The 20,037-nt window shown below is 40.3% G+C and overlaps 2 pseudogenes; one reads left to right on the top strand and one right to left on the bottom strand.

Moving 5' to 3' along the window:
* Positions 1–2,096: 2,096 nt before the first annotated feature.
* LOC142427427 (ras-related C3 botulinum toxin substrate 1 pseudogene) lies at positions 2,097–2,786 on the bottom strand (annotated as a pseudogene).
* A 15,172-nt stretch (positions 2,787–17,958) lies between these two features.
* LOC142428130 (exosome complex exonuclease RRP42 pseudogene) lies at positions 17,959–18,667 on the top strand (annotated as a pseudogene).
* The last annotated feature ends 1,370 nt before the right edge of the window (positions 18,668–20,037 follow it).

The raw sequence follows: 20,037 nt of genomic DNA, 5'->3' as shown, positions 1-20,037 counted from the left end.
CCATGAGACTTTGAATTAACCAGCCTGCGATCTTCCTGCATTCGGCATCATTGCATGAGTCTGTGTGAGTCTGAAGGGTGATTTATGGACTAATATCAGACTTATGGACTTGATCTGGTCTGGGCTGGGGTGTTGCCTTAATACACAATTACTCTTTGATATAAAGCTCTCTCACATATACATCAGTGTCTCTGCATTTGTTTCTCTAGTCTACTCTGCTTAACACACCATATATGGGTTTTCAATTTCATTATTTTCTCAACGATTATGCCAATGAGATTGCCATAGTTTTATGCATGTACATTTATGTTATAAATGGAAGTCAGTAGTGGAGCATGTATTGGCTGGAGTTATTAAGAGATTCTGAATACTATAATTTCTTTCCGACAAGCCATTGGAAAGGTATGGCACAGAAATATATCTTGAACGGTATGGTGAGCTGCTATGGGGCAACCAAGATGGCACAGTGGTTGACCTCTAGCATAAGTGAAAGACAAGTCCGTCTCTGGTCCTTGTTGTTCTCTAAATGTTAACCTCCTATTCACCTGACAAGAATAAAGTCACCTAGGTCCTAAGAAGCACTAAAACCTAGTTGGATATTCTTGCAGGAAATCAAACAGAATAAAGAATCAAACAGAGAAACTAGAATTGTTATCATTGTTGAAGCTGTTCTATCATCATTTAACTTATAAGACACTTTTCATTAGAAATATTATTTTTTCCAGAAAAGTTAAATATTATAGGCAGATTGATTATAATGAAAAGAAGGAATTTATACACTTAGGGGAAATATGCAGAATTCTGGATATTTTATTTATTTATTTTTATTTTATTTATTTATTTTTTACGGTTCAAGGATTTATTAAGTCATAACATGCAAAACAGTGCTAATTGCATTAGCAAAAGATCAATGTAAAAACACTCCACAATTCTGCATCGGTCAATTAAAAAAAAACATTTGCTCTAGTGGTTGAAAGGCCCCCCCGCTGTGTTCTTGCCAAGGTGTCAGGTGTAGAGAAGGTGGTTAGCACGGAGCTTACAGAACCTCACGGACCCACAGGAGAAGCTACGAAGGGAAGCGGCGTGTCCACGCAGGTGAGGTCGGGTTAGTTAGGTTAGTGTTGGTCATCTGGCAAGACAGCGAGGTTAGAGAAGGTGCCGGTGGAGGCAGCCCCCGCTGTTTTATCAACGGTCAGGCAGCCACACACAATCTTTACGCCTAGTTACTAGGGACCTAAGGGGAAGCACTTCATCAGCGTTGAGGAAAGAAACTTGACCACGCAACGGACTGGAATCTACAAAACCCGGTCTAGAGTGTTCTCAGTCTATAGTACAAGGAGACACTGCTCGTGAGGCAGGGGCTCCAGAGGAGAAGCATGGACTGCATGGGGGTCGAACGTGGCCAGAAGGAGGCTGCCTTTCAGGGGAGAGGTGGCAGGCACGGGGAGCGGGGACTGGGGACACAGACCACTCCCGTCCGTCTCCTCTGCTGCACTGGACAGAAATTCGCCTTTTGAAAGATTTGACCCGTGACACTTTTATTCAGTTTTGTGATACAATGTAGTGTAAATCAATTGCCACTTCAGATTCTGTCAAAATACTGTCTTCGATCACTTCAAGTGTCTTCGCCCTCCCCCCACCCCCCCAAAGAACGCTTCACTGGAGGTAACCCGTAGACAGATCTCTGTTCAAAATCGCAGCAAAAATTAACAAATGAGTTTTTAGAAAATCTACAAAAACCCAGCAGACTGACCCCGTGAGGACAGACAGTACGAGGTCAGGCTGGGTTGGGTGGACAGTGATGGGGGAGGGCTGGCTGCTCTGCGACACGCCTGAAACCACTGCGGTTTGGGTCAGGAGCCACAGTCTTTGGAGACACAGGTCTTCCCACCACTTCGTGCTCAGTGTTCGCAGCACAATAACGCAACTCAATTCAGAGGGTATTTTGGCAACTCGTAATGTGAGAATCGGGGCTTTGGAAAAATACGGCTTTAATATTAAAGGCTTGTCGTTTTAGGGCTAAGTTTTCGTAGAACTCTTACACTCAACCAAATCAAGAATTGGTCAAAATGGTCTTAAGGAAGAACTAATCTGTAACAAAAACTTGGCATTGAGTGCAAAGGCTCAACCGTTTGGGGTTTGTTTGTTTTGAGCAAAGTATACAAAGGGTCTGGGGGCAGGGAGGGGCTCTGGCAATTACAACAGCAGGCATTTTCTCTTCCTCTTCTTGAGTGGGGGCGGGGTGCAGAGGGCGGGCAGAGGACGGCTCTGAAGGCTTCATCAAACAGTCTTGAGGTCTCGCTGCGTGAGCGCGGAGCACTCCAGGTATTTCACAGCACCAATCTCCTTGGCCATCGCCAGGCCCTGCGGGTAGGTGATGGGCGTCAGCTTCTTCTCCTTCAGCTTCTTGATGGTGTCCTTGTCATCCCGCAAGTCAAGCTTGGTGCCCACATGGATGATGGGAGTGTTGGGGCAGTGGTGTCAAACCTCTGGGTACCACTTTGCCCGGACATTTTCAAATGACGCAGGGCTCACCAGGGAAACGCAGATTAAGAACACGTCTGTTTGCAGAAGTAATCGGTCATAATCTTCCTGGCCAGCTGTATCCCACAGGCCCAGATTCACCGGTTTCCCATCTACCATAACATTGGCAGAGTAGTTGTCAAAGACGGTGGGGATGTATTCTCCAGGAAACGCATTGGTGATGTAGCTGATCAGTAGGCAAGTTTTACCTACGGCTCCTTCTCCCACCACCACACACTTGATGGCCTGCATCTGGGCCGCTCACGGGGGAGACAACAGCAGCCGCTCGCTGAGGGGAGAAGGGGTGGGCGCGGGACCCCGCGTGGGGGGGTGCGGCGCGGCTGCTGGCGGCGGGGCGCGGGGTGCTGGAGCCGCTGTCCATGCTGCCTCGCTCTCAGCGAACTGCGAGCCGGAGCCCAGCGGCGGCTACCACCCAAAAAGCTGGAGGAAAACTCGAATTCTGGCTATTTTAATAAATAAAAATGTACCCCCAAATGGACTCTGATAATAGAGTAGTAAGGTTATTCAGCATGGAAGCAAACTAATAGTTTAGGTTTTGTCAGTGTTGGAATCACTAAGCTGACTGATCAAGAAAATTACTAAGGTATCAGTAGCCCTGCTCAAAGTTCCGGTGATGCCCTAGAGTCCACGCTGGAATGACAATCCCTAGGCTCACAATTTAAATCAACCACGTGCTCTGGACAAAGAGGAATATAGCTGCTCATGTAAAGACTTAACAGCTTTGAAAACACTATACAAATCACGTTGACTGGATGCTATAGGGTGCGGTCCTAAATATGACTCTCTTTCCCAAACAATATACAATTTCACATTAATTTCTTCCAGTGTATTAAAACAATGTTCCTAATGCCTCAATATCTCAGTATTCCTTAAACTGTAAACCCGTTCTCTGCAGCTGAATCATGGAATCCTGACACCAGCAGGGTGGAGAATCCAGGACTCGGTGGCATTAAAACAATAAACGAAAGCAAAACTTCCTGCCCTCGAGTCTGTTATGACTCTGGGCAACCCGACAGGACAGGGTAGAACTGCTCTGTGAGTTTCGGACACTGTAACTCTTCACCCAAAGTCAAACCAACCACCCACCACCAACAATTCATTGACATCCAGTGGACGTGGACTCAGAGTGACCCTACAGGACAGGGAAGAACTGCCTAAATTTCAGACACTGTCACTCTTTACTGAAGTAGAAAGTACCGTCTCTCTCCTATGGAACAGTTGGTGGTTTCAAGTGCAGATCTTTTTTTAAAATCATTTTATTGGGGGCTCATACAATTCTTATCACAATCCATACATCCATCCATTGTGTCAAGCACAGTTGTACACTTGTTTCCATCATCATTCTCCAAACATTCCATTATCATTCTCTACTTGAGCCCTTAATATCAGCTCCTCATTTCCCCCACCCTCCCTACTTCCCACTCCCTCATAAACCCTTGGTAATTTATCAATTATTATTATTTTGTCATATCTTACACTGTCCGACATCTCCCTTCACTCACTTTTGTGTTGTCCATCCCCCAGGGAGGAGGTTACATGTAGATCCTTGTAATTAGTTCTCCCTTTGTAACCCACCTTCCCTCCAAGCTCCCAGTATTGCCACTCTCATCACTTGTCCTGAGAGGTCATCTGTCCTGGATGCCCTGTGTTTCCAGTTGCTATCTGTACTAATGTACACACTCTGGTCTAGCCAGATTGGTAAGGTAGAGTTGGGATCATGATTGTGGGGAAGGAAGCATTGAAGAACTAGAGGGAAGTTGTATGCTTAGTGGTCCATCACAACACCATGGTGCCACCAGGGCTACGTTGTAACTTTGTACAGGATTATAAAGCCTCATCTTTCTCCATCAGAGCTGTCTGGTGGCTTGGAACTGCAGACCTTATGATTAGCCGGCTAATAAGCACAATGGCCATCAGGGATCCCTAAAATAAAGTTACTTTAAAATGTATCCTAATTGATAAAGAACAAATTAGATTTGAGAATATATATAAAAAACTATCTGCAGAAATTTTAATAGGTTTCTGCTGTTAACGGAAATTGTTTGACACGGCTCTTTTATTCATAATCTGTGTGAATGGGAGCATGCAAATAAGGTACAGAGGACTCTTAATTTGATTGTTGGTCAATGCTTCTATCCCTCTGGGTATAAGAATGAGCCACATGGAAACAGAGAATCTCCGGTCTTTCCAGAAAGCAGACCCACCAGTAGAGAGTGTTCAGTGTCTGCCGAAGTGCCAGCAGAGGCACCAGAGGCCACAGCACCCAGACATGAGAGAGGATTCAGAACACGCCATGACACAGAGATCATGAGAGAGGATTTAGAGCAGGAGTCAGACCATTGAGGCTGCAGAGTGGGCTTCCTGGCACAAGGAACACGTATAGCTGAGTATCTATGGGCAGGAGGCTAGCCTACAGAATAGAGTGTCCTTTGGGCACAGACAAGCATAAAAGGAGCTTTGTGACACTTGCCTGAGCAGAGGACAAGAGTCCATGTGACTAAGAGACGGAGGACCAGAGAGAAACTGAGGACTAGAAAGAGACATATCTTCTGGCATGACTGAGGAGAGGGGCTGTTGTGATAAGAGAACTGCCTACTTAATGTTTTCTGATGATGATTTGTCATAAACTTTCAACTTCATTAATAAACGCAATAATCATGAGTATTGTCTGTGAATTCTTTGTGGTCATTGCAATGACTTATCGAATCCTGCGGAGAAGGAGACTGCTGGGGGAGGGCTGGTTGGTGTCAGCATAGGGTAAGTATGGACAGAGGCTAGAGGCAGGTCTGCTTTCTGCCCTGTGACAATCCTCCGTAGGCTAGTATGGAGTTGGCTGTTTCTGGTCTGCACTGAAGTCAAAGAACATTACAACATACTTCTCAGTGGAAGATGTGTTGAACCTACTATAGATTGTACAATGGCTATACACATTATGGAATTCTGGTTGGGCAGAGTGTTTGAGTTGAACTACTAACTGCAAGGTCAGCAGTTCAAAATCATTAGCGCCCTACGGGAGAATGAGGACCATCTACTCTCATAAAGAGCTGCAGTCTCTGAAACTCATAAGGCGCAATTTTACCCGGTCCTATAGGGTCACTATGAGCAGCCCTGAGTCAATGGCAGTGAGGTTTTATTTCTCTTACACAAATTATAACTATAATATCACTAAGCTACATAGACAACGGTGCAGAGGGGCTCAAAGCACATTTGTAGTTACATTGCTAGTAAGTTATAAAACAAAAGATTCAAACTCGTCAGTTGAATTCCAGTCTCTTTGTTGTAACTCAGTATGCTATACGACCAGGTGGAAAGGGGCAAGTTTTCAATGTGGGTCACAGTGAAGTACATACCCTGAAAGACCCTTCCATGTGCAATAATTAAGATGCTATTTGAAATATAATATATTTTTAATGTATTGTTGAATTGACATGGAAAGGAAGATAGCTGCAGAGGCAAAGGGAAAAGGTCAAGTGACAATTCAGAGAAAACTTTTGCATTGCGACTACAATAGAACCTACACACAGAAGGGCAAAACCCCAGACACGGGACAAGATAACCAAGGATGTCTGACTCCTTGCCCAAAAATCACGATGGAAAATGCCTCCAATGAAAGTGAGAGGCAGATACACTTTTGTCTTTATTCAGATAGCTTGTTTCCTCCATCTTTACACAGCCCACTTTTGATAGATCCTAATGTCACTACCGTAACTCAATGTCGTCTGCCACACCACCTGTATAGCTCTTTTCTGCCAGTTTGCTTCCATGTTGGTCCTGTGCACTCTCCTCCCTCATTATCCCAGAATTCATCTGTGCAATTAATAGCATGTGACAGTGATGATATTCTAGGCCCTAGATTAATTTTATAAAACTGGAGCTTCAAAATTGGTTTCCCTCTCTCCCTTTCCCATCCCGTGTGTGTGTGTGTGTGTGTGTGTGTGTGTGTGTGTGTGTGAAATAAGCTGCTGTGTCTTAAAAACCTTCAGGCAGCCTTGTGGAGAGGGCCACATGGGGAGGAAGGTAGTCACTAGCCTTACAGGGAATCAGGCTCCTTAGAAGCAAACTCTTAAGGCTTCAAATGAAGCAGCTGCTGCCAACACTTCCCTACACTTTTCTAAGGTAGATTCAGAATGACTGAGTGAAACTCCCCAGAAATTCCTGATGTATAACTAAACTGTGAGATAATTAATGCTTATTATTTTAAGCATCTGTTGTTTTCATTAATCTGTTTAAATCTCATAATACATAGGTGATAAATTCTTTGCCATGGTGAGTAACTTGGTATGAAGCCTGAGATACCCCACCAAATAAATCAACTGCCATTGAGCCAATTCTGATATCTAGCATTCTAGGATCCCCGAGGCTGTACATCTTTAAGGGAGGAGACGGCCACATCTTTTTTCCTCAGAGAAATTGGTGAGTTTGAACTGTTGACTTCCTGGTGAACAGCCCACTGTGTGACTCACTAGACCACCAGAGCTTTCTGTGACTTTACAGGCCAAGGAAAAAATAGCATGGCATCGCATAGCATATCCAGAAGAATAAAATGAAGTGTAGAATACAGGTGCGTGTGTTTGTTTTTTTTTTTTACTGATTCTGGGCCTCTGTCCTGGTCTCTCTTTGTTCAGACCGTGGGCAAACACGGCAACAGACCAGCTCGTCCTCCGTTTATTTAATCCTTCCTACCAATCTTTAGCTGATTCGCACTCCAGTATTTGATTTGATGGATATTGCAATGCATTCCTGATCTGCTAACGCATAGCATATAGGTAAAACTATGGAAATTTATTTTTGCCTAGGCAATGAGAACAACCCTCAAATCTCTCCATATTTGGAAACTAAGATCATTTCTCCAGACCAGAGAAGGTTTATTAAAGTTTCAGTTTCAACGTGGAAAACACATACTATTGGCTTAAATAGGTCACATGGTCAAATCCAATACTAATGGGTAGGGTGTGTGAAGGGACATAACATTTGAAGAAAAAAATGATATAATTGGTGACAACTGAATTTACAATCTAAAATCTCCGGTGGAAGAGGATGGAAATTTATAAACATTATATTACTCACATTTCTCAATTCTCTTTCTCTATTTTTCTTTATTGCTCAGATTAATGCTTTTAATAACTGCCTTAAGCTATGCTCATCATTTCTCTTTCATGATCCATTTGATATTGAATGATATTTCTTCTTTGGTTTAAGAAGCACATTATTTTGGTTCATAAAGTCATTTTGGTTCATAAAGTACATAAAATATTTTGTTTTTCTATATGGTGTTGATTTTAAAAGATACATATTAATATGCATCTATTCTTATTTTCTGGTACCTCATTTCTTTTCTCCATAAATAAAATTAAAGAGCAGTTAACTTCCTCAACTTATTCTGACCCAAACTTTTATAAATATTCCCAGTGATCCTTGATATAGGCATATCAATCTCATAATGTTGTAGCCATGGCATAATAATGAATGTTTTCTTATTTAGTAAGATTAATATTCAAATAAACCATATTTTCCATCTGGATTATATGTACCTCCTGAAATAAAAGGCACTCATGACTGAGCTTTTTCATAATGAATATGACAAAGCACTTTTCAAGTAGAATTGGAAGAAATTGAAAAATTTGAATGTAGTGGGCATATAGGATAAGTGTGAGACAGAATCACCTGTCCAGCTGTTGTTGTTAGGTGACATCGAGTCGGTTCGGATGCCAGCAACGTTATGGGCAGCAAAACAAACCATGGATTGGTCGTGCACTCCCCTCACCATGGCTCTGATGTTTGAGTCCATTGTTGCAGTTCCAGTGTCAGTCCATCTCATGGCGGGCCTTCCTCTTCTTCGCAGCCCCTCTCCTTTATGGTGCCTGATGTCCTTTGCCAGGGTCTGGTCTCTACTGGTAGCATGTCCAAAGTGTGCAAGGTGAAAGCAAGCCATCCTCGCCATTAAGGGCAGTCTGGCTTTACTTCTTCCAAGACAAATATATTTGTCCTTTGGATGTTCATATTATTTCCAGTATTTAGCACCAACATCATAGTACATAGATTTTTTCTTCAGTCTTGGTTATTCAATGTCCAATTTTCACACGCATAGGAGACCACTGATAATACAAGGGCATGGGTCAGGTGCACCTTAGTCCTCAAAGTAACACCCTTGATATTCAACACTTCAAAGAGATCTTGTGCATCAGATTTATTGCCGAAAACCTAATCACTTAGGGTGACCCTGCTGATATTTGAAATGCCAGGGACATAGTTTCCAGCATCATAGCAACACACAAGACACCACAATGTGACAAACAGACAGATAAGTGGTAGAACTGGATGGTATGAATTTGATGTTGGTTTTTGACATGATATGAAATTTTTGAGGTTTATGAAATTGCTCATAGTCAGGGAACATTTTAATTTTAGAACCTTCCAGTTTCTCAGATGGTACTTCCTTCCCTCTCTTCCTTCTCACACATTTCTTTCTTACTTTTTCCTTTTGCCCTTTCCCCTTCTCTTCTTCTCCTCTTTTATCTTTCCACATACCAACTATTGTTGCACCTCCATAATTAACAATACATGTGGTCCAAATAGGAAACAGAGAGGCATAGTACTTTTTAATCGATCACAACATATTAAGCCATTATTATTTGAATGCTAATTGGTTTCTCATATTATCTTTATTTGAGTGGTCAAGGACACAGCGGTGACTGAAGAAATTCATAATGTGCATGAAACAGGTAATACAATTGAGGATAAGAGCTTGCCAAATAGAATCCATTAGTGTACAGTTACTGCTTCCAGCTTCCTTGGTTTGCATTCTGTTACTGCATGATTATTTTACCACAGTACTGTTCTTTGAAAAACACTTCTCAAAGGGTTAAATATAGCTCTTTGCCAGGGAGTGATTCTTAGAAATTTTAATAAGCATGAGCTCCTGTACTTCAGCAGATAACAGTCAATAGGATTGTGGTGCATACAGAATCGCACAGTGTCATGTTCTCATGACTGCACAATGCTTGTATAAATTGCTCCTGGAGTGACCTGGCTTCGTAGACGACAAATCCGCAAGGTGTTGGACAAACAAACAAACACAATGTTGAAATTCTCATTGAAGCATAACCTCTGGGTTTCAAAGGCCAACTGAACTGGAAGGAAGACAGTGACTGAAAAGCCATTGTCAGTCCCCATGAAATGGTTTCCCTGCAAAGACAAATATCCCTATGAAGCTCAAATGGCAGGGGAGCCACCTTCGGGCGTGCTTGCTAGAATCCTCGCTGCTTTCAGAGTTCCTGGGGTACAATATGCACATAGGCACAGAATTCACTTTAGCACGAAGGACAGAATAAATAGTCACATCTAGCCTTTTCCTGATGCCTAGGGCCCTGATTCCCATGATGAAGGGCTGTCGCGGCATTCAAGTGAGATGATGAGGTGTCCACCGACACAAGGTACGTTACTTGAATTTTCATATCGTTAATAATCTTCAATTGAGGTTTTAGTGGAAGTTTAGAGAGCAAGTTAGATTTTAATGTGTTACATTTTATACAACATTTTCAGTAACAGTATTTACTTTTATTAAAATGTGTCGCCATTCTCTGAATTGTGTTCTGTTTCTCCCTCTCCAGTGCTTCCATTCCCCAGCTTGCTATCTTCTCACTGATTTTGGGTAATTGTTGACTTTTTAGTCTCAGGTTGACAGTTTTGAAGTAGGTCACTGATCTCATGAGTAATAGCTTCCATTTATATGCCACTCTGCTATTCCATTGAGAGGTGACTTCAGGGCTCGTTTCATGCTTAGAGGGTCTCAGAACAATAGTATCAGGGATACCTCTGTCTTCTATTGTTTCAGAGTGTCTGACTTGGGAAAAATAGAAGAATTTCATTTCTGTTCCATAGTATATGTCAGATATTTTTCTAGATGACTGGAAGGCTCTTGAAATATGACTGAGAAGCAGCTTCCTTCTCAAAATAGAGTTGGACCGTTGCGACGAGAATGGAGTACGTGTAAAGCCTTCTCTATTCTCATGGGGCATAACTCAAAATGAGAAGGAATAGCTGCAAAAATCTACAAATAATCAGAATTCGGAATGTACAACGTATGAATCTAGGAATACTAGAAGTTATAAAATATGAAATGGAATGCTTAAAATTCAATTTCCTAGGGGTTAGTGAGCTGAAATGGGCTGGTAATGGCCATTTTGAGCCAAAAAAAATCATAATCTACTATGCTAGGAATGGCAAAATCAAGAATGGCTTAGCATTCGTTGTCAATAAGGATATTTCAGGATCTAACTTGAAGTAAAATGCTGTCTGTGATAGGATTAAATATATCTGTATACAAGAAAATGCAATGAATACAGCTTTCATTCAAAGTTAAGCCCTAACCTTTTAAGCTAGCGATGAAGATATTGAAAAATTCTACCAATATCTTCAGTCTGAAATTGATCAAAATTGCAATCAAAATCCAATTATGATTATTGGTGACTGGAATTAGAAATGTGGAACAGAGAGGAAGCAACAGTGGTTGGAAAATATGGTCTTGGCAACACAAACAAAGGAGGCGATCACATGGCGGACTATTTCCAGACAGACAACTTATTCATACCAAATACTTCTTTTCGACAACACAAAAGAGGGCCATACACATAGAATTCTCCAAATGGAATACACAGAAAACAAATGCACTCCATTTATTGAAAAAGATGGAGAAGCTCAATATCAACAGCTAACCCCAGGCTAGAGGCTGACTTGAGAACAGATCATCAATTGCTCATATGCAAATTCAGATTTAGGCAGAAGAAAATGAAAATAAATCTACATGAGCAAACAATAAGACCTTGAATCTATCCAACTTGAATTTCAAGAATATCTCACAAAGAGATTAGATGCATTAAACATGAATGTCAGAAGACCTGATGCGGTGTAGGATGCCATCAGGAACATGACTCATGAGTAAAGCAAACAATCATTAAAAAGACAGGAAAGGAAGACAAGATCAGCAAGAATGTCAGGAGAGAGGCTGAAGCTTGTTCCTAATCATGGATTCATGGATTAGCTGAGGCAGATGGAAGAAGTGATGAAGTCCAAAAGAGTGAACAGAAATTTTCAAAGGACAGCTTGAGAAGACAAAGAATATATTAATGAAATGTACACAGACCTAGAGTTAGAAAAATTAAAGAAGAACATGCCATTTTTTCAGAACCTCTGAGTAGAAAGTTTGATTAACAGTATGACCTGGTGTAATGAACTCCAAATGCACTATGAGTCAACATTTGTATCCATTCACAAAGCTGATGTACATCCAGAAAGGGATTTGTCATCATTCAACACTTCACCTTTTTTAAATGAGAAGATCATGCATACACTTGAGTTTTTCCTATAGCGCTGTCCTTGTAAGCTGTGTTCAACATCACAGCAGTTTCTGTGGCTTTTTACCTGAGCAAGAAACAAAATTTCACAACAGCACACTCTTCTCTTAAATCTGCCATACCAAAAAACCCACAAAAAAATGAGATTTGAGTGAAACTACTTTTATGAAAAATTTCACTGTGACTAAAGAGAACCTTCCCAGGTGATGCTACTCGGTACACTAACTCAAAGTGAGTTGCTGGGTACTTACCTAGAGGAAAAAAATGTATACTAAATGCTCTGTCTAGGGGAGCTTTTTTTTAGTTTTTTCGGGGAGGGGGTACCCTCTCATTGGCAAGAAATTTAGAAGACAGATACTTGGTCAACTGGCTTTAAGAGATCCATATTTTTACCCATCCCTGAGAAATGTGACTCCAAAAATGTGCAAATTATAGAACAATACCATTGATATCACCAGCCATTGTAATTTGCTGAAGATCATTCAACCTTGGTTGCTGCAGTACATTGACAGGGATTACCAGAAGTTCAGGTTGGATTCAGAAGAGAATCTGAGACAATGTATATCATTGTGGATACTAGATGGATCTTGATTGAAAGCAGAAAACCCCAAAGATGTTTGTCTTTTATTGTCTATGCAAAGACCATTGACTGTGTGAACCACAACAATCTAAGAATGGCCTTGAGAAGTCTAGAAATTCCAGAGTTCTTCCTTGTGTGCATGGATTGAGTTGATGCTGGTATGCAGTGGTGCTGCAGGGTGTGGTGGAGCTGCCCCACAGGGATCCTAGGGCTAGGAGAGTTTACAAAGTTGGGCTACTGCATCTTTCTCCAATAGAGCAGTTGGTGGGCAGAGGCCCTGGCCTTTAGTTTGGAAGCCAGAGCCTGCACCATACGGTGGGTTGCCTATACATTCTTATGATCAGTATGTGTCGCCTTGAAAAAAATCAGTTTCAGCTTCCTCGGTTAATTCTCTGTCTTCTCTTTTGGGGATGTTGCACAGTTACATTGCAAAATGACTGTGCCCAAGTGCCTGTGATGTTAATGAGAAGGTCCTTCTAACTTCGGGATCTGCTCCTCCTCTTCACTGTGGACTCCCTGTGATTTTCCAATACCTCAGTTACCATTCATGAGATACAGTCTGTGCTTGTATTCATTCATTGTTCAGTGGGGTGTAAATAGGAAGATCCACTCACTTCACTGTCTTACCCCATTTCTTGCTCAGCTTCATTATCAGTACAATGAAAAAAAGTAATAGTTTTAGCTATATAGCATTGCAGCACTTCCTCTCAGGAAATGAATTTTTATGTGCTGGATCTCTTATGAATTCTGTGTGATTTTTGTCCCAGGAGTGTAAAAAAAACTGCTCTTTTTGTAATACTAAAGTGATGCAATATGTAGCCCAAACAGATGGAAACAGCTTGACTTTAGCATAAGTGTTAGACTGCGCAGTTTAAGTGTGGAAATCCAGTAGGTAAGAGTCTGTATCATTTAGAAGGTTTATTGAGTTTACACTGACATGAGACTTGATTTTGGAGTAATGTTTGAAATCGTGAATACAAGCTTTTTTATTTAAAGAGGAGATATCGTATGGTTCTGAGTTAAAGTAGGCATTGTTTTACATTGGTTAGTACTGTTGTTAGTGATGATGTTTTTTTCCCATAATTATCAAGAGTTTGTAGATTCTGTACACTGTCAGTAGGAAACAGTAACTCTCAAGTGTGAGTTACCCTGTTAAGTCACTTTGCAGCACAACACAAATGTTAAAACAGTGGCTGAATCATTATTCCTATCATTTGATTTATGTCTTGGAAGATTTTGTTGCCTTTATATTTGTAAGTTATAATTTTATTTTCTTTAAATTAAGAAAAGACAAAGATCATATAAATTCATAAATGCAGTTTTAGAAAAATAGTGTTGAACTACATGCCGGAAAATGAATAGCAACAAAACAAAATTGATGAAGGAAATAACTACAAAGTTGTGAGGTCAACTTAAATTCTATAACTTTGCTCTTCTGTGACCTTCCCCCATCCTTCCCTTTATGGTGGTTCGTTTCCATTCTCATTCCCTTGCCAGTCTCTGGAATTTAGGTTACTGGGCTATTCTCAATGGGTTGTCACAAGAAAAAAAAATCTGGTAAAAAACAAATTTGGAGACGCTAGTAATGTAATATTGTAAGATGCTTTTTGTCACAATAATTAGTTGCCTGCCTCCTAAGTGAAAAATTAGCAGTTCAAATCCATCTACTGCTTCCATCTACTCTAAAGACAATGTGGCATATAAAACCCTGTGTGGCAGTTCTACTCTGTCCTAAAGGCTCACAATGAGTCAGAATTGACTCAAAAATCTATGTGCCAAAATGAAGGTATGCATTTAAAAAATAAGATTTAGAGAAACAGGAAATGTTTCCATCAACAGTGATAATCACCTGGAATTTTCTTTATGCATAAGAAGGTCCCTTTTAATAATGCTGCTATCTAAGTGTTAATCAGATACATTTTAATGATGCAATTCTTTCATATTATTTGCTTTTTAAAAAAGTTTTATTATAAATACTGGCACTAGTTTAACAGAGTAAATACTTCTTTGTAGAATCTTGCCTGACAACTAGAAATCACTTGATCTAATCACATCCTAGAGTATTTTAGAAGCTTATTGAACTTGATTTACGTTACTCCTTGCATGTTAGACATATATATATATAAAATTGATCAATAACTTAACTGTGATATGCCACAAACATAGAGAGATGCTAGGAAACCAAAAACAACAAAACCCACAAAACCCAAATCCCTTCATTCGCATGCTTAACTCACTACATACAGCCAAAATGCTCCTTGAAAGAAAGGATGGCAGAACTGCATCTCCCTTGTTTTGGACATGTTATCCCGAGAGACCAGCTCCTAGGAAATGACATCGTGCTCAGTAAAGCAGAGGGGCCGTGGGAAGGACAGAGCACCGAGCAAGGTGAATTGACACTGGGCTCCAACAATGAGCTCAAGCCACAGAAGAACTGCGATGTTGGCATAAGACCGCTCAGTGGTTCCCTGCATTGTCTGCGGGGCCGCGGGGCTTCAGAATGAACCGGAGGCCTCTTAACAACAACACCATCAATCATTCATTCCGATTCCACAATCGTGTACTTGCTGTTTGGTCAATTAAGCAAAGCATGAGTCCACACAGAACTTTCCTATTGTGATTGTTCATGATCACTTTGGAGTTGAAAGGTAAATGGTAGACAGAGATGACAGTGGAAAGTTTGTTTCGATGAAATAAAACCTGGACCACAGACAGATTTTTCTTTTAAGTAAATATTATTTATTTTTATTACTATTACCCTTCAATAATTTAATAAAACCATATTTAAATCTCAAAAGTTGCATATATAGAAATATGAACCTGCCAAGAAGAGATTTTCATGTGGGAATCATGTGACAGCCAGTGGACTTGGCTCTGGGCCTTCTGAACCATGGAGTGAGTGGTTCCTCACCTTCTCCATGTTCATGCCGGTGCGCTACTTTTTTCTTCTACAGATCCTTATGCAAATGTGTTTTCTGAAAACAAAATATAGCAATAAAAAGTGAGTAGTATATATGAATGAGTACTGAAACTGAGTTAGGGAAGGTGAGGGTTGTGAAAAACCAGACAAGGCCAGTGTAAGAAGACAGGAATTCCAAGCAATTTAAGTCCTTTAAGAAAAGGAAAGTTCAGGTAAAACACAAAAATACACTATTTAATAGGCATATTGACTTTGGGGCATATATATATGGAAAAAATACTTATATGTGTGTTATTTTAGTGTTCTTTGATGAGTGTACTAAATAATTGTTTCAAATAAATAAGTTTTATTCATTCTTGTTATATCCATATTTTAGAATATTTTATTTTTAAACATATATTTTTTGTCTTTTGAAAACTCTTTGTCCTTTTATTGTCCTGGATGCTCAAAAGTATCTGCGTTTTAAATGACAAATTTTAGCATCCAAGATTTTGAAGTAGGTTGGCAAATTACAATGTAATTATAATTTTTTGCTCATATACATAATCAGTGCCAAAGGATGCCATTCACATGCACTCTAAAGATGACAGAAACTTTATTTCCCATAACATCTCTGATTACCACCTTCAAACCATGAAAGGTTGAGTAAATGCTAGGAAAGGTTTCTGTGCTAAAAATATTGGTCTTTTAAAGGCAGATATCACAGGCGTATGGATCCATATACATGAGTCTTACCTTCCAAATAGTTCACAAAATATTTTATGTCTTTATAGACACATGCATTTTAATTTTAAATTATATCAATTTCTGATTTAATGCTTGCCACCCACACTAGACTCAGAATGGGCGACTGTATTGACACATTTCAAGGCCATTTCTTCTCCAAGATTGTTTGAGGAAATAGTGTTTTCTAGACGTACACTTTACTTCTCATTGGACAATATATCCCATGTGATGGATCTATGTTTCATTTTACTGCTTTCCTTACAGACCACATCCAATCTTGGATGGTTTTAGTGTAATACAAAACCAATAATGTGACTTTTCTTTTTTGCCATATTCATGTAATGAAAATTGTGTTACTAATAGATATTGCATATACCTTCCAAATAGATGTTTTATTTGCAATGTCATCTCAATGAATCATAAAGTTTCCATTAAATGTTTGCCACATATATTTTATAAGATATGGTTTGAATAATATGTAATTTTATTGACATTTGACAGTGCGTGGCTGACATGTTAATAGTTTATATATTTTCTTTACAGATTGACTGATTTCATTTTCAAATGTCTAAATAAATTTAACCGATTTTTTTAGTATGTTAAAAATATAGATTTTGCAGGTGCATAATCTATTTGAATTAAGTCTGGTGAAAGGTTAAACAATCATAAGAAGGAGAGAGGTTGTTTCAGTTCTGAAATTAAGAAAAAAGCAAACTAGTCTTATTTAAGGTTTGCTTAAATGCACAGAGAAGGTCTTTCAATTATTCAGCATATTGGATTTGCATACGAATGGGTCAATTGAATATCATGCCTATTTTATAGATTCTTCAGTTCCACATATAGCATTTGCTACAGTAGTGATAGCTGACCATAGATCCAATTTCTTTTGCATTGAAATTAAAAATCTTAGCTTAGTGTGAACTTTCCCCCATAAATACCTTTGCCTTGCCTTGGCATTTATACAGCAGCAGGAGACCATTATCCAGTGACACATTCTATCTCACTGACATTATCACTCAAAGATGGTCGATTTCATTTTCAGGAAGGTCCCAAAGAGCCACAGACAAGTTACAATCAATCACACAACGGCAATTGCCAGCAGAGTCACATTACTCTAAAAATGAAACAGTCAGGAGAACACAAATGGACTAATACATATTTAAATTCCTTACGTTGCTTCCAAAAAAGAGAAAAATAGTAGTCTACCTTGACTATATCTGTGTCTTTAACTTGAACTCCTGGCATACATAAATACCAAAATTAGTGCAAATGCTTTGCTGCGTGGTTGAAGGATCTTGCTGGGTCATGCATTATATAAAAAGTTGAAGTGTTAGCATATTATGTAAGTTGAAATGTGTCGAGGTTTTTCAAGTTAGTCAAGGAAAGCTAAATATTGATCAGACTAGATTGTGGGGCAGAATGCTGGCTGGAACAAGTGGCAGGTGTTGGGGATTAAATCAAATCACCCACAGTCTTACCAATAAGGCCGAGGTAGTGCTTGGGGAGGAAGAGACAAAGGGATCCTTGCCCCAGAATCTGAAAGTGACTCAGACTGAGGGAGGATGATTCTTCAGAGATTATTTTGGAAAGGAAATTCTAGTGCCACTGAGCGAATTCCTACATAAAGTGCTTCATACTAATTTTGTGGAGTTAGCATTGCCTCTTCCTCTCGTTCCAACACTGAAAGGAGTCATATTCTTGTGTCTCGGATAATGTTTTGAAATTACCTTTGTCCAAAAATGATTTTAGTTTTTAAAAACACTTGGAATCCTATCTTGCACACTGACATGGTGTTTGCTTGGGATATGCTATCTAATTAAGGATTGTGCGAGTTGATGGCTACCCTCTCTCTTCCTGACCACTTATTGAAGGGTGTCCAGGAGGACCGCCGTGGGTGGCCGGGGCTGGTGGTGTCCAACACCAGTGGGTCTACCGGGGTCAAGCTGGGTCACATGGCCATCCTGGTGGGCATGAAAGCAGAGATGAGGGCGCCAAGGCTGGAGAGACCGAATGCCAGCTACTGAGAGTTCATAGAGTTAATTGCTCAGCCAATACCACACCTGAGTTTGAAGGAGGCTGGGAAGGTGATGACCTTGACACAGAGATCTTGAACACGGCACCACCTGACACTCAACAACCAGAGCAGCGTTGCCCTGCGGTCCCTCTGCACCAGCCCTCGAGAGCACTGCTGGGTCCTCTATGTGGAAGTGCTTCTGGTGGAATGTGGTGGAAATCTGTCTGATGCCATCTCCATTGCTGCCAAGACTACCCTCTTCAACTCGCCGATCCCAAAAGTTCAAGGTCTTGGAGGATGAAGATGGGTCAAAGGACATTGAACTGTTTGAGGGATCCATATGACTTTCTCTGCATTGTTACTCTGTGCAAGATCGGTTGTTGGCATGTGGTGGACGCCACTCTTTAGGAGGAGGCCTGCTCCCTGCCTGCTTGCTGGCATCTGTGACTGGCAAGGGGGGCAAGGGGGTGGTCCCGAGGTGCATGAGGAGAGTGGAGACTGGTAGCCTGGACAGTGCATCTTTGAGATGATGAAGGTCATCTTCCTGGGCTGACTACAGCATGCCTTGGCATTTCCTTTCACCCTTGCTTTGTGCATATTTTCCCTAATGCTTGTGAATGTAAGGGAACATTTGTATATGTGAGATTAAAGTCTATTTTCTGGCATATATATAGGTAGATAGAGGGATATTGATACAGATACAGATATAGATATACAGAGGTTCCTTAACTCTATTACAACTCCATGTGCATCACACATTTCAGCAGTAATGACACGTATTATTCATCAAAAGCAAAAGGGACATGCTAAGTAGTCCCAGCCCTTTGACATATGAGCTCGTTCCAGACAGGGAACCGGAAATTGAGGAAGAATGATCTCCTCAAACTATCTCTTCTCACCACATTTCTTACTCCAAGCAGAACAGGGGCCTAGATTGTCGTGCTACACTGAACGTAAGTTTTATGAAGTTCAATTTTGAAATATTTTCTGTAAAAGAGTTAATGTTCCCTATGTAATGTAAACAAGGAAATCTAGCTTTGTTACCTAAATTAAGGATTTAAAGTATCACGAACTTATCCCTTTGCTATATACATAATTATAAAATATTTCAAGATAGCAGAGCATATTCATTTTATTAGATTTCTTATTATGCTTAGGGATTGTGTTAGTCTGGGTTGACTAGAGAATAAATTCATTGACACTCATATGTGTATATGAAAGAGCTTTATACCCAAGAGCAATTAAATATTGAGAAAACAGCCCAGCCCAGTCCAGATCAAGTCCATGAGTACGATATTTGCCCATGTGTCCCATACCAATCTGTAAAGTCCTCTTCAGACTCATGCAACACATGCAATGATGCTGAATGCAAGAAGATCACAGACCAGTGGGTGGGAAGTCTTGTGGCTCCAATGGCAGTGGAAGCATCTCAGCCCAGGCAGGGGTCTCCCTACTTGGATCCTCCAGCTAAGGACATTAGCATAACTTCATATGTCTTGTTAGCTGGAATGTTTCCTAGGGAGTGAACTTCCTGCCTTCAGCAAGCTACTTATCTCAGTAGCTTCTCAAAATGAAGTCATCAAGTTGTGGTCTGATTGACAGAGTAATCTTCACCCCTATTCACTCATAAGTCTCAAATTGACAACCGATTATGTAACTACCACAGAATCTGTTAAAACTGCAATTTAAGGCTTACATTTTATTTCCTTCAATTATTTTAGCTGGCGAAATGCCTACAAAGTTTTTTCCAAATCTTTCCTCATTTTTGTACAGTGATTCTCAACCTTCCTAATGCCTTGACCCTTCAATACAGTTCCTCATGTTGTGGTACCCCCTCAACTGTAAAAGTATTTTCATTGCTACACCCCCAACCATAAAATTATTTTCGTTGCTACCTCAT

The sequence above is a fragment of the Tenrec ecaudatus genome, chromosome 15 (genome assembly GCF_050624435.1).
Source record: "Tenrec ecaudatus isolate mTenEca1 chromosome 15, mTenEca1.hap1, whole genome shotgun sequence".
Taxonomy (NCBI): domain Eukaryota; kingdom Metazoa; phylum Chordata; class Mammalia; order Afrosoricida; family Tenrecidae; genus Tenrec; species Tenrec ecaudatus.
Note: the sequence above shows the minus strand (reverse complement) of the source record. Positions and strands in the feature narration are given on the sequence as shown.